Source organism: Lepidochelys kempii, chromosome 9 (genome assembly GCF_965140285.1).
Source record: "Lepidochelys kempii isolate rLepKem1 chromosome 9, rLepKem1.hap1, whole genome shotgun sequence".
In the NCBI taxonomy this organism is placed as follows: domain Eukaryota; kingdom Metazoa; phylum Chordata; order Testudines; family Cheloniidae; genus Lepidochelys; species Lepidochelys kempii.
The window spans coordinates 62,873,878-62,889,610 of NC_136388.1; positions in this window are offsets into that span (position 1 = coordinate 62,873,878).

Sequence of the window (15,733 nt, forward strand, 5' to 3'; positions counted from 1 at the left end):
CTACACCCTGAAGTCCTTTACTGGACTCAGTTCCTTTAGCTGGTCTGGCCACAAGTTACCCTCTCACTCCCTCTAGTGGAGCATTATAAATGTGTCATTTTAACATACAGACCATGGCTTCCCCTCCAGGAGGACCCAATGGAAACACCAACACCCAGTGTTTCATTTACTGCCTCTGACCCCATAAACTCCTAAAAAGATTCCCATAGTCCCAGCATCAGCCCAATGTAGCTGGCAAGGTGCAGCATAGGTGAGTTGAGTAAAGACACGCAGGAAGGGTGTAGGTATGTACGCGAGTCTAGACCCTACCTGGCTCTCTACTTGCCCAGGCTATGCGTCTCCATCTACACTGGCATTTTAGTAGTATACTGTCCCTTCCCCCATTGGAGCCTTTCCCTGGTGTGTTTTCCCAGCTGCCTCCCCCGCCAGAGTCTTTCACGGACACGTGTCGCTGCACACTGTGGTGTGGATGCAGCTTGGTTTTCACTGTGTCATGTAGCTACATGTACACCACACGCTGCCAACACTGGCCTGTAGCGTAGCTGTAGCCTTTTAGATCCTAGCCTGAGCAGCTTGTCCGACCATCCCTCCCTCCCCTGCTTTTGAAGAGGCTCATTTACATTCTAAACTTCAATTAACCAGAATCAGAATCTCCTTCCCAGAAGCCTGCCAGCAAGCTCAGTAATCAAGTCAACTTCCTTTTGTGGTGGCTTGTGGCTGCCGAGCCCCGCTTTCCCTCAGTCTGTTCTAAAGTTTTCAACTTCATTTGTAAATTGGAAATTGCGGTTACTCAGGAGAAATCTACAGCCTTTCTTTTTGCTGAGCACCCAGCAAGTAAGCTATGTGTTAAGTACTTTAATACCCGAGGCTGGTTGAGTTACAATTTATACAAGCAACCCAGGCAATTGGTCTGCATCCTTGCAGGGGGGCGCACATCCCCAGTTTGAGGCCTTGTCTACACTTGCAAGTGAGAGCGCATTAAATCAGCCTCGGGCATCCTAACTCCTGAGGTGTCCACACTGGCAAGGCACACAGAGCGCCCGGACTCCGCGGCTGGAGCGCCCCTGGTAATCCACCTCCACGAGAAGCATAAAGCTTGCTGTGCCCCGGCTGAAGCACCACGCTGCCAGTGTGGACGCCCTGGTCTATTAATGTGCTCTGATAGGCTTCCAGAAGTGTCCCACAATGCCTGTTCTAGCCACTCTGGTCATCACTTTGACCTCTACTGCCCTGCCCTCAGGTGACCAACCGGCAGACCTGCCCTTTAAATTCTTTGGGAATTTTGAAATTCCCCTTCCTGTTTGCTCAGCCAGGCATGGAGTGCTCTCAGCGTATCTTTCCAAGTGACCATGCCTCCACGCGCCAGCCAATCCCCAGTATGGAACAATGATGAGGTGCTGGACCTCATCAGTGTTTGCAGGGGGAGGAAGCTGTCCAGTCCCAGCAGCGCTCCAGCCATAGGAATTACAATACCTTTGGGTAGATATCAAGGGCCATGACCAGGATGCAGTGCAGTGCAGGGTGAAAGTGAAGGAGCTGCGGAATGCCTACCACAAAGCCCGTAAGGCAAACAGCCGCTCTGGTGCTCCCCCTGCGACCTGCCGTTTCTACAAAGAGCTGGATGTGCTACTTGGGGATGACCCCACCTCCACTCCAAAGACCACCATGGACACTTCAGAGGCCGTAGCAGCACAGAGTTCAACAAGGCAGGAGGAGGAAAGCAGGAGGGAGGGTGCTGAGGAGGAGGGGGGCCCAGAGCCAGAGGACGGCCCGGCATCCCTAGGTGCATGCAGCCAGGAGCTGTGTTCAAGCCAGGAGGAAGGTAGCCAGTCACAGCAGACAGTGCTTGGGGAATAACAAACAGCAGAAGAGGTGCCCAGTAAGTGGCTTTTATTTTGGGAAGGGAGTTGTTCAATGCAGGCTCTTGGGGAGAGGAGGGTTGCAGAAAGAAGGGTTAGGGCTGCATGCATGCCTAGATGCAGAATAGGGCGTTGATGTGCTCTCTCACATCACGGTAATCGGCCTCAGTGATCTCTTCGAAGGTCTCATGCAGAAGCTGGGCTATCCGCTTGAGCATGTTCTTTGGCAGAGCTACTGTGCTCCTTGTCCTAATAAGGCTAACAGGTCCGGACCACCGTGCCATGAGGGGAGGGGGGGACCATTGCTACACACAGGCAAGCAGCATAAGGGCCAGGGCAGAAGCCGCATTGTAGTAGAAGACTCTCCCTTGCTTCCCAGATCACCCTCAGCAGCGAGATATCTTCCAGGATGAATGTGGGGATGGTGTTCAATATAGGGGCCCCCTGCAGCTGTTGGCTCTCCCCAAGGCACAGAACCAACCCCAGAGGACACTATGGCCCTGAAACAATCAGTCCTCCTTGCCCCTGTGCTTACTCACCATTTTGGGGCTCCTATGGGTTGTGTGCTTGTTTTGGGACCGGCACTTTCTGCTATTGTGTACACTGTACTTGTCTTTACGTACAGCAGAATAATTGCTCTGTCTAGTATGAAGAATGCTGACTCTGTTAAATGTTGCATTTTGGCTTTACAGATGCAATCTTGAGATCCCAGCCATCCTTGTTATCAACGGCCGAAAGACTACAAAGAATCAGGAAGTGTACGCAAAGAACTAAAGAGGACCTGCGGCATGAAGTCATGGAGCAGTCCCTTACTGAAAATCAAAAAGTGCAGGAGTGGTGGGAGACTGAAAGGAGGCTCCCCCAACAGAATGCGGATCGCCAGCACCAAAGCATGGAGCAGCTCATATGCATTATGGACCGCCAAGCGGACTCGATACAGGCTCTCATAGCGCTGCAGATGGAGCAAATCCGTGCTCCTGCCCCCACCCCCGCAGCCCTTGTCCCAAAACTCTTTCCCTTGTGCCCCCATGTCACCGCCAACCCACTTCCCCCAACATCCAGTTTCTTACAGCCACTGGCTGCCTCCAACACCTGTAGCTTCACCACCCAGCCCTGCAAACTATGACCCTTACCCACTGCACTCAACCCCCATCACCATGCATTTTAGCCAGCCTGAAGTGCAGCACTCATTGCACGGCACTCCAGACAGGAAGTCTGAATATGATAACAGGAGATACGCAAATCTGTGATTGTCCCACTACCCACCCCGCCTCCTTTCATCCTCCCACACAGCATAGATGTGTCATGCCTTGTTTCCCCAGCAGTTGTTTTTCAATAAATGATATTTTTGGCTTTGAAAACATTCTTTATTGCATTAAGTAAAAGACACCGAAGTCCAGGAAAGCAACAGGCACTGCAAGTCAGTGCATCATACGTAGCAAACACAGATGCCTACTAGCATTGGAGCCACTGCACTTCACCCCCATGGCTTTCAGCATCGAATTGCTCCCTCAAGGCATTCCTAATCTTTACAGCCCTGCGCTGGGCCCCTCTAATAGCCCTGGTCTCTCGCTGTTCAAATTCAGCCTCCAGGTGCTGAATCTCTGTGGTCCATGCCTGAGTGAAATTTTCACCCTTCCCTTCACAAAATGTTATCGAGGGTACAGCATGTGGCTATAACTGTGGGGATGTTGTCATCAGCCAGTTACAGCTTCCCATACAGACAGCACCAGTAGCCCTTTAAACGGCCAAAAGCACACTCAGTCATTCTGCACTGACTCAGCCTGTTGTTGAACTGCTCCTTGCTGGTGTCAAGGCTCCCTGTGTAGGGTTTCATGAGCCACAGCATTAGAGGGTAAGCAGGGTCTCCCAGGATCACAGTGGGCATTTCGACTTCCCCTACGGTGATCTTCTGGTCTGGGAAGAAAATCCTGGCTTGCAGCTTCCTGAACAGGCCTGTGGTCCAAAAGATGCGTACATCATGCACCTTTCCAGACCAGCCTGCGTTAATGTCCATGAAACACCCACGGTGATCCATAAGTGCCTGGAGAACCATAGAGAAATACCCCTTCCAATTTATGTACTCAGAGGCAAGGTGATCTGGTGTCAGAAATGGAATATGCGTCCCATCTATCACCCCTCCACAGTTAGGGAAACTCATTTGTGCAAAGCCAGTCACAATGTCATGCACATTGCCCAGGGTCACGGTTCTTCTGAGCAGGATGCAAGGCCCTGCAAACTTGCATCAACACGATTCTAGCAGTCCACTTTCCCACTCCAAACTGGTTAGCGACCAATCGGTCGCTATCTGGAGTTGCCAGCTTCCAGATTGCAATAGCCACCTGCTTCTCCACCGGCAGGGCAGCTCTCAATCTCGTGTCCTTGTGCCACAGGGTGGGGGTGAGCTTAGCACACAGTCCCATGAAAATGGCTCTCCTCATCCGAAAGTTGTGCAGCCCCTGCTAGTCATCCCAGACTTGCATCATGATGTGATCCCACCACTCGGTGCTTGTTTCCCGAGCTCACCACAGTGGAACGCTGCTTTTGGGCATGTCCATGAATGCCACAAGCAATCTCATGTCATATGTGTTATGCGAGTCGATATCGGACTCCTCACTGTCAGTTTGTAGCTTAAGGAGTAACTCGACTGCAATTCGTGACGTGCTGGCGAGACCCATCACCATATTCCTCACAAATTCAGGATCCAATCCCACAGACTGAGAGGGAAGACAGAGCGTGAAGTACAAAAAACATTGACAGATGGTGCCAGATGTGGACAGAAGCCCAGGGATTGCTGGGATGCGAAGCGATGCATCACAGGGCATTGGGACAGGACCCAGAATGCCCCACACCCCCCTTCTCACAAGCCACAGCAACAGAATGGGAAGAGGTGCTCTGTGGGATAGCTGCCCATAATGCACTGCTCCCAATGCCGCTGCAAGTGCCGCAAATGTGGCCATGCCAGTGTGCTTGCAGCTGACAGTGTGAACACACGGCAGCACTTTCCCTGCTATGGTCTCTGAGGGCTGGTTTAATTCAAAGCGCTCTACATCTGCAAGTATAGCCATGCCCTGAGAACCTCTGGTCTGAAGGGATTATTTTGCCAAATTACAACATACATTTCCCCCCAAATGGATCTGTGTTGTGGTGCACTATTATAGGATTCCTTTGCACAAGGCTTTCCAATATCTGAGCCCTCCTCTTTCAAAGGAGTTTTAAGGTTTGCCCGATCTCTAGAGATTAACCTTTAATGTTGTTTTGTATGCTAGGTAAAAATAAATAAAAAGACTCGCTGTTATTGTGGTTGGTGATTGATTCCTTTGGTATACCCTACCCATATTCCCTCTGCTGTCCAGACAAGCTACTGTGGCGGTCCTTGCTCAGGGGTTGGTCAGGTAGTGTCAGGGATAAGGCCTGTGATTTGCAGGGGGTTGTTGGTAGGGGAGCCAGGGCCCTCCCACTCCACCAGGCTCCATAGGTGCTAGAACAAGGGGTACTGCAACACTTGCTGGCTTGAAGTGGTTTCCATTTTATACACAGTTTACAATTTGGTTCAATGGCTCTCAGCACCCCCACTATACAAATTGTTCCAGCACCCCTGCCGGGCTCCAACCCAGGGCCCTGTGAGGGGCGATCAGTGATCTGACAGCCAGGGCTGCATATGGCTGCCCTCCTGGCCACTTCCTATCACCCCCACCTCCCCTGCAATTGTCCTAAAGTCAGGTTAAGGCAGTGCAAAGGGTGTCTGTTCACCACAAGGCTCCATGTAGTGTGGTATCTCAATCTCTCTTTGGTTATGGCCCACCCTCCTGGGCCAGCGCAGTCCTAGGGCTTTCCCCTGCTGGGGTAGTCCAAACAAAAAATAAAGAGGATTACCAGAGTCCACACAAGGGGGAGAAGGGGAATGCTTCGCTCTCTGGCTGTCTCTGGGGCAGGCCCTCCCTTACCTTAGGGCAGTTGTCCTAGGAGGAGATTCTGCCCTCCCTCAGCTCTTCTACCCTGGAGCTGCAGGTGGCTGAGCTGCTCTCTTCCCTGGTCTGTCTTCTGCCTTTTAACTCCTCCTCCTGCTGGTGTTTCTCCTGCAGGTGTGATGGGGCGGGGTTGGCTGGGCCCAGAGCAATTCCTTAACCCCTCATTGCCCAGTGTGGGGTTTGTATACCGAATCAGCTTCCCCCTTGAGGGGGTGGGAAGGAGGGTGACATAGGAGCCACTGAGCTGGACTATGCCATCATAACATTCCCTGACCCAAAGGGAATCCTTACTTGGCTAGACACACATGATTGAAATCCACTCTGTGCAGCGGGAGCCCTGTTTTAAATAGAAAATGTATTACTATTTATTATATTTTACTATCCATCTATTTATTTAGGGAGTTTTAACAGGTTTACAAATCCTAGCCCTGTAAGTATCAGGCAGCACAATAATCATTACAACAGTGAGCTTTTGTTAGAGAAACATGGGACAGTCATACAGTCATCAGATCTTTCTGTTTAACAGGGTCTTACCAAATTACCAAGGCAGCATCTTTTTACTACCCAGGACATGTTGTGTCTGGTGATGTTATTACACTGAGGGAGATCTCTGATTACCAGTATTTAACAAACCGGGCATAATCAAAAACATTGGACAGGTATGCACGTGAGTGTACTTTGTCTTAGTCTTGAATAAATGGTAACCAAATATCTAAGAATCTATTTGTCCTCTGTCTATTTTGCTGGTATGTAATTGAAAATACATTATTATCACCCAGTGTGGAATTCTCATCAGCCAATAGAATTTCACCTTCCAGCTGAAATATTAATATGAAATAAAATATTAAAGAGCTTAGGAATTTTGTGATGTGCTGGGATAACTGAATGTATGCCTGGTTGGGGCACTGTTGAGCCATGGGAGGCACTCATTCCCCTTGAGTTCAGCACTCTTGCCAGCCCTGCAGTCTCAGGAAGAAGCTGGAGAGCGGGACTGGAAATCCAATTCTGGTCTCCCATATAACAGTGCTGTTATTAGCACTAGGCACCAGGTTTGCGTATTGCTAAACCGTTTCAGTGGCAAAACCTCCTTATCCTGTTTCTGTTGCCTGTGGATGAAGGGGAGCATCAAAGCATATTTCTCCCCTACCTGGAGAAGTTGTGAAGTGTGGTGGCAAAGCAAGAATTTGACATTTAATTTGTGTCTTTTTCTGACCTTTCCCAAGCAACCTATGCCCTTGGTGGCATCCTTGAGAAGCACAGGGCGCTGGCTGGAGAGAAGGGCCTATTTGCCCTGCTATTGCACGTGCAGGTTCATCAAAACATTGAACAGAACCTGCAGGCCAGCAAGGGCTCCAGCGGTATGGCTGAACTGTAGGCTGGGGCCACCTCAGTTAGCCCGGTGAGGTACCACAAATACTGCAAAACCAGAGTGTTAATATGAGAGAGAGAGAGTGCTTCTGTTCTGCCTCACAGGTTTGGTGTAGGGCTTCCAGCACTGAAAGCTCTTTGGGGCTGGGACTATCTCGTGCTGTGTGTACGCACAGCAAGGAGCACAATGGGGCCTTGATCTCAACTGAGGCCTGTAGGAGCTATTGTAATACAAGCAATAATTCATCTTCATATGCAATAGCCAGCAAGGGCCCTGTTCTATGGGGCTTCCTCTATGATCTCATCCCGAAGCCCACCCCCACAGCTAGCACTAATGGGTACCGTGCAGGCAGTTTCAGCAGAGAGGCCGAGAACTGATTTGCCCATGGGGTTCCAACGCTCCTCTCACGTTGAGAAGGGATTATTCTTCGCACAGTGGATGACAAGGCAGTGTGGAAAGCTTGTGTCATTGCTGCTCATACTGTACCTGGCTTGTAGCTAGAGAACTTTAATCTCCAGAGCTATCAAGCCAATAGATGACTCAGACAGGAATGGGTGGGAGGTAAGACACCAGGCCCCAAATAAGCGAAATGTGAGTCTCTCTGCACTTAGCCCTGTTGTTTATAATAAGCAGAACTGGGATTCAACAGCGTGTTGTAATCGTTGATTGAATCAATGGCTTTTTAAATTCTTTTTACATGTGGAAGATGTCATAGCCCAGCTGCCTGACTGACACAGCTTGGAGAGCTGTCACGGAGGCCCCCAGATTTCTCAGCATTCTCCTTCAGAGCTTGGGTGGGAGAATAGCATCAAACTTACTGCCAGCAAGCTGCTGCTGTTCTTCATTGATATAAGGAAACAAGATGTGTGAGGCCATGTCTATACTATGAAATTAGGTCGAATTTATAGAAGTTGGTTTTGTAGAAAGCGTTTTTATACAGTCGATTGTGTGTGTCCCCACACAAACGTTCTAAGTGCATTTAGTCGGCAGAGTGCGTCCACAGTACCAAGGCAACCATCGACTTCCGGAGCGTTGCACTGTGGGTAGCTATCCTGCATTCTCCACCCATTTGAATTCTGGGTAGAAATCCGAATGCCTGATGGGGCTAAAACATTGTTGTGGGTGGTTCTGGGTACATATTGTCAGGCCCCCCCTTCCCTCCCTCCGTGAAAGCAACAGCAGACAATCGTTTCATGCCTTTTCTCCTGGGTTACCCGTGCAGACACCATACCATGGCAAGCATGGAGCCCGCTCAGCTCATCATCACTGTATGTCTCCTGGGTGCTGGCAGACATGGTACTGCATTGCTACACAGCAGCAGCTCATTGCCTTTTGGCAGCAGACAGTGCAGTATGACTGGTAGGCATCATTGCCGTACTCCAGGGTGCTCTTTTAGTTGACCTCAGTGAAGTCGGTCAGGGGCACCTGGGCAAACATGGGAGTGACTCAGCCAGGTCATTACCCTTTTAAGTTTCATCTCATGGTGATTCAGTCCTGCCGGCAGTCCTACTGCACCGTCTTCTAATGAGCAGCCAGGAGACAATGATGACCAGCAGTCATACTGCACCGTCTTCTGCCGAGCACCCAGGAGATGACGATGGCTAGCAGTCATACTGCCCCATCTGCTGCCAGCAAGATGTATAAAGATAGATGAAGTGGATCAAAATAAGAAATAGACCAGATTTGTTTTGTATTCCTTTTCTCCTCCCTCCCTCCGTGAAATCAACGGCCTGCTAAACCCAGTTTTGAGTTCTGTCCTTGAGGTTTTGAGTTCTATCCTTGAGGGGGCCATTCTGTTTCTCCTTGATGCAAAGCCACCCCCTTTGTTGATTTTAATTCCCTGTAAGCCATGTTGTCAGTCGCCCCTCCCTCCGTCAGAGCAATGGCAGACAATCATTTCGCGCCCTTTTCTCTGGATTGCCCGAGCAGATGCTATAGCACAGCAAGCATGGAGCCTGTTCAGCTCACTGCAGCAGTTATGACCATTGTAAACACCTCGCACATTATCCTGCACTATGTGCAGAACCAGCATCTGAAAAACCAGGCGAGGAGGCAACGGAAGCATGGTGATGAGGACATGAACACAGTTTTCTCTAAAACCGCGGTCCCCAGCAATTTGGAGATCATGGTGTTACTGGGGCAGGCTCATGCCTTGGAATGCTGATTCTGGGCCTGGGAAACAAGCACAGACTGGTGGGACTGCATAGTGTTGCAGGTCTGGGATGATTCCCAGTGGCTCTGAAACTTTCGCATGCATAAGGGCACTTTCTTGGAACTCTGTGACTTGCTTTCCCCTGGCCTGAAGCGCAAGAATATCAAGATGAGAGCAGCCCTCACAGTTCACAAGCAAGTGGCCATAATCCTGTGGAAGCTTGCAACGCCAGACAGCTACCAGTCAGTCGGGAATCAATTTGGAGTGGGCAAATCTACTGTGGGGGCTGCTGTGATCCAAGTAGCCAACGCAATCATTGAGCTGCTGCTATCAAAGGTAGTGACTCTGGGAAATGTGCAGGTCCTAGTGGATGGCTTTGCTGCAATGGGATTCCCTAACTGTGGTGGGGCGATAGACGGAACCCATATCCCTATCTTGGGACCAGAGCACCAAGGCAGCGAGTACATAAACAGCATGGGGTACTTTTCAATGGTGCTGTAAGCACTGGTGGATCACAAGGGACATTTCACCAACATCAGTGTGGGATGGCCGGGAAAGGTTCATGATGCTCACGTCTTCAGGAACTCTGATCTGTTTAAATGGCTGCAGGAATGGATTTACTTCCCAGACCAGAAAAAACTGTTGGGGTTGTTGAAATGCCTATAGTTATCCTTGGGGACCCAGTCTACTCCTTAATGCCCTTGCTCATGAAGCCGTACACAGGCTCCCTGGACAGCAGTAAGGAGCTGTTCAACTATAGGCTGAGCAAGTGCAGAATGGTGGTAGAATGTGCATTTGGACGTTTAAAGGTGCACTGGTGCAGTTTACTGACTCGCTCAGACCTCATCGAAACCAATATTCCCATTGTTATTGCAGCTTGCTGTGTGTTCCACAATCACTGTGAGAGTAAGGGGGAGACGTTTATGGCGGGGTGGGAGGTTGAGGCAAATCACCTGGCCGCTGAATACGCGCAGCCAGACATCAGGGCGGTTAGAACAGCACAGCAGGAAGCGCTGCGCATCAGAGAAGCTTTGAAAACCAGTTTCAGGACTGGCCAGGGTACTGTGTGACACTTCTGTTTGTTTCTCCTCGATGAAAATGCTTGGTTGCCTCTAAATTCCCTGTAAGCCACCCACCCTCCCGCCTTCGATCACAGCTTGCTTGCAAAGGAAATAAAGTCACTATCTTTTAAAAAACATGTATTCTTTATTAATTGATTATAAAATAGGGAGGTTTCAGAGTAGCAGCCGTGTTAGTCTGTGTTCGCAAAAAGAAAAGGAGGACTTGTGGCACAAGTACTCCTTTTCTTTTTGAAAAATAGGGAGATAACTCGCAAGATAGCCCAGGTAGGGTGTGGGAGGAGGGTAGGAGGGAAGGAAAAGGCCACTTTAAAACTTCTTGAATGATAGCCTTTTATTGCTTGGGCTGTCCACTGGGGTGGAGTGGTTGGGTGCCCGGAGCTTCTTCCCCTCCCCCCCCACGCGTTATGAGGCATCTGGGTGAGGAGGCTATGGAACTTGGGGAGGAGGGAGGGCGGTTAAACAGGGGCTGCAGCGGCAGTCTGTGATCCTGGTGCCATTCATGAACCTCCAGACTCCGGAGCATATCCGTTTGATCCCGCAGTAGCCCCAGCGTTGCCTCATGCCTCCTCTTATCTTTCTCCCGCCACCTCTCCTCACGTTCATTGGCCAGTTTCCTGTACTCTGCTATTGTGTCCCTCCACACAGCTCTGTCAGTGCCGTGTCATTAAACATAATGATTTGTGTCCTCTGTAGTGGAGGTACGGACCCTGGTATAGCTGTGTTGGTAGGGTTAGACCTGGTGTCATGTGTATCAGACACAAACCTGCTGTAGCCCCGTGCAGTTAGAAAGGCTCCAATGTCATCTCTTTATCAGAGGTGCAGGCCCTGCCAGAACATCCCTGGGACTCCACATCCCACCAGGCCTCAAGCACACAATTAAGGGGATCATGTGAACAAAGGGACTTTCAATACCCTCTGTCTTTTAAATGCTCTTGTTTTCTTCTAACAGGCCACCTTGAATTTCCCCAGCCATTCTTGCTGACCACAAACCAATGGGAACTGAACTTGTCAAGGTAACATACAGACACTAACAGCTGACTGATCAGAGAGCACATCACAATACAACCCCTCTCCTCCTCCTTTTCATTACATGATCATTTATGGTCTATGGGAGCATGTCTTAGGTGCAGCTGTACAGCCCTGGGCCAGCTGTTACCGCACTGTATCTACGTATCTCAGATGCAATAATATCACAGGATGTGTGTGGTTGTGGATTTACACATCAACAGGCCAACATCCACCTGAGGCAGGAAGCTTCAGCACAGGACAGCTGCACGGGCTGGACAGTTCTATGCCAGTCGTTTTGTCAAAGGAAACACTATAGGCCAGATTCAGCCACTCTTACTAATGCTGAGTAGTACCTTGCTCCAGGGCTAGTCCCAGTCATTCCAATGGGATGACTCAGAGTGAAGCATTGCACAAGGTGAGTGAAGGTCGCAGGGTCTGGCCCTTTATCAGCACTTGCATCCAGGAGAGTTACTTATCGATACAGTCCCAGTCTTTAGTTCACATTACGCTGAGATCATTCTGCAAGTGGAGTGTAAATCCCTATCAGAGTGATCCCTGCTGTTACAAGGTGACCCAGCCCTTTCACCCTCTCCTTGTGGGTGTCTCTCCCAGGTGAGACTGGAGGTGCGCTTTGCTGCAGGAGCAGTTAAAGTGCAGGAGAAGCACTTTGTGAATGAGGGTGTCACCTGCAGCCTGGTTCCCCTGCTTCTGCTCCTGCAGGACCAGGTCCTGAGCTGGTTAAGGTAAGTCCCACTGTCGTTATCTCCCCAGCATGACAGACCCTCACTCCACAGCTTCTCCCGCTAGCTTGATCTTCAGATGTACTTTCCATAGCAACATCCCTTACCTCACCCACGTTCTCCTGTGTGGATGGACAGTACAGAGGAGTGGGTATTTCCTGGCTTCCATCAGTCACTTCCAGTGCAGCTATTATGAAAGAGGTCCAAATGTCCATTAATGGCACCAGTGGGGACCCTGAAGGCCTGGAGACGTCTGCACCAGATGGTTCCGCAAAATTCCACCTTAGACATTTGGCTTTTCATTGTCATGTATTAGCTGGACAATATTCACTGTTTTCTATTCTCCATTGTGCAACCCTTCCCCATCTCACCTTGATTTCTAGGCATCTAAAGAGGCCAGCTAGAGATGTGGGTGAATTCTTGGGGTAGTGACTGCATCAGCGTAAGTGCAGATGGGACAGCTGGTGCAACCGTCCCAAGATTCTGGGCAAAGTCTGTGAGGACCTTGTAAGAAAGCCAGTTCTCTGTCACTAGCTTTTAGTACGTCGGTTATGGCTCCGGGATGCGAATATTGCCAGGAACAGGTTAACTGAAGAGGTTTCTGTGCTCATTAGTCAGTATTGGACCCCTGATTGCAGCAGCTGAAGCTTTGAAATTACTGTTTAAATAGTCCCCGGTGCATGCCAGGGTTGTGTGGTTTCCACAAGGTGAAATCTGTGCTGTTGGAGGGAGAGGCCTTGTCCCCAGCATGGAGCTGGATGTGAACTTTCCCTATATTATCCAGACTGGAAGCAGGGGGAATCAGCACATGTGTTGGGCCTGTGCATTCCACTACAGGAACCTGATCATCTTTGAAACGGAGATTATTCTGTGCTGCATAACACCCACGATGGGAGGATCTGGGTGGAGGGAATAGCCAGGGAAGAGGCTCCCAAGCTGGCAGAGTGGTTCATGCCCATAAGCTCCTGACGGGTTGAAAGGATGGAGGAGTACAGAGTCATAAAGGCAGGTGCACGCCTCAATGCAGCTCTTCCCCAGACCCACCTTACACAGGTAAGGCAGAGATTGCTGGGGCTGAGCGATGGAGGTGGGGCCCAGCCTGAACCAGCCCTCTTCCTGGCATCCCTCCCTGGGCCCCCTGTGCTGGGCTGTCCCTCCTGCCCTCTGCGGGTACTAGCACCCATGGGGTGCCTCCCTGAGCTATGTGTGCCTGCTAAGAAAGATATTCCAGGGAGGAACCAGACCAGGGGCCAGAGAAGTTCCAGGTGACAGGAGCAAATGCAAGGTCCTGCCTCAGGTGGGACCCTTGGACGCTGATGTTGTCATCAGGCTGCTCACTGCAGTGTTCACTCTGGACATCTTTCCCTGTACGGATCAGCCCTTTGCTCTGGCACCCTCCTGCGTTTCCCTCACAGTTCACCTCAGCCTTCCTCTGGCTGCCCTTCCTCTAGTCCCCTCCCCTCCATGGCCCCTCACCCTTCCTTTGTGTTTCTGTTTTAGCTAGTCTCCTAACTAAGCCCTCCCCAAGGATTAAAAACAACCTCCCACCCTCCAAAAACCAGTTGTAGCATTACAATGCCATTTGCCAACCATCCTCTGCTTACTCTGCTTGTAGGTTATGCGCCGTTCCCCAGCCCTTGCTCTGTTGTGTCTGGTTAGGCTGTAAATGTAACGAGCAAGAGGGTTGCTGACTGAAGTTATACTATGTAGGACTAATTTACTCTCCCCTTTTTCCTTCACGTCAGCTTATGTCTGTGCTGAAACACAGGTCAGAGAGTTTGGTTTGTTCATTACTTGTCAGCAAAGTGTTACCCAGCAGTAAACCTCAGAGCTGTGGTATGCAAAACCCTGAATGTAGGTGTTAATAGCTGCCTGTCAGCGTTGGAGGGAGAGGGAAAGAGACAGAGAGAGAGACTACCACACAATGTCTTAGGGAGCAAATATTTAATACATACACAAACATTTGCAAACAGATTTTGGAAGACTTTTGAGTAACTTCTTAACCCAAGCTATTAGCCAGTAAGTCTACTGGTGTTCTTTATACAGACTTCCCCACTTTGTTGCTATCATATGTTTCAATACGTGGGTTCATAGATTCCAAGACCAGAAGGGACCATTGAGATCACGTAGTCCAGTGGTTCTGAACCCGTGGGCCACTCGCAGCCCAATCAGCACACAGCTGCGGTCCATGTGACACCCTTAGGGCCATATAAGTAGTATTGGATGTGGCCCACAATGATAAATAGGTTGAGAACCACTGATCTAGTCTGACCTCCCAACACATGCAGACAGGTTCCTCTCTGATCTTCTCAGTCTCTATAGTGTAGTCTCACAGTATGTGTATGTACTATTGACCTAGAATGACATTCCCCAGGGGTACCCTGGATTATCAGGCACCTCACAACCACTTGCCTTTCGCATAGGGTTGCCAATTTTGATTGGACATATTCCTGGAAGTTTCATCACAGGACATAATCTTTAATTACAGATTAATCTGTAATTCCTGGAAACTCCAGGACAATTTGAAGGGTTGGCAACACTACCTTCACAGGAGACAGCCTTGTCTGTGCCTGCTGTGGATCAGCTCCCTGAATCCACTAGCCCCTGCCAACACAAGCCCTGCCTTCCAGGGCCCCGCAGGCCTGGCTCTGTCTGTAGAGGTAGCGCTAGGCACACATCAACCCCCGATTCCTCAGATCATTCCCTGCAGCTTCCAGCCCCTGAACCAGTGCACACTCCAGAGCTACCAGGCCTGTTATTCCCAAAGGGACAGTACCCACCCGCTTGTAAGATTCAGCTCAGCACCAGCACTTTGCACAGCACTTAGACAAACTTATTCTTGTTTTCAGTATAAATATATTATCAAAGTTTAGAGATCCAGGTAACAGTGAGTGAGAATACTGGGAACAGGTGGTTACATGTAAAGCAAAATCATAACACGCTTTCAAGAGACTAAATTTAACTAAGAGGTTAACTTCCTGTCTAAAGAAGTTTGATCTCACTCAGTGTTCTCTTCAGCTTTTTTCCATCAAGCTTGTAGCTTCCCCCATGAAAGGTGCTCAGGCATCTTCTCTGCCCCACAAATACAGTCAAGCAAACCTTCAAAGTGCTCCCCCCAGATAAGGTTCCCTTCCCCCTTCTGATCTTCTCTTCCCGTTAGATATGTCTGAAGTCCCCCTCCCCACAGCATCCTTCATTTCCATACAGTTCAGACTTGATAGGAAGCCCATTGAGAATCAGACAATACTCAGTTTACATGTGAACAGATGGATAAATAACACACACATCCCCGCGTTGTCTGACAGAAAACCTGTTTGCACCGGTGCTGGTGTGCTGAAGAGAAACCAGAAGATTTAGCCAAATTAATTTTAAAGTCCGAGAAGGAGCCACCAATAGTTCTAAGATTGCCTGCTCATTAACTGGATTTAGCAAGGTCAGAGGTAAAGAGAAACCAAGCTTAGAAATGTCATGCTGATTTTATCCTTTGATAGACTGTAAGAGTTCATAAAGGAGCTCACAGATACCTTGCTTATGGTGGTGGTGACATATTTT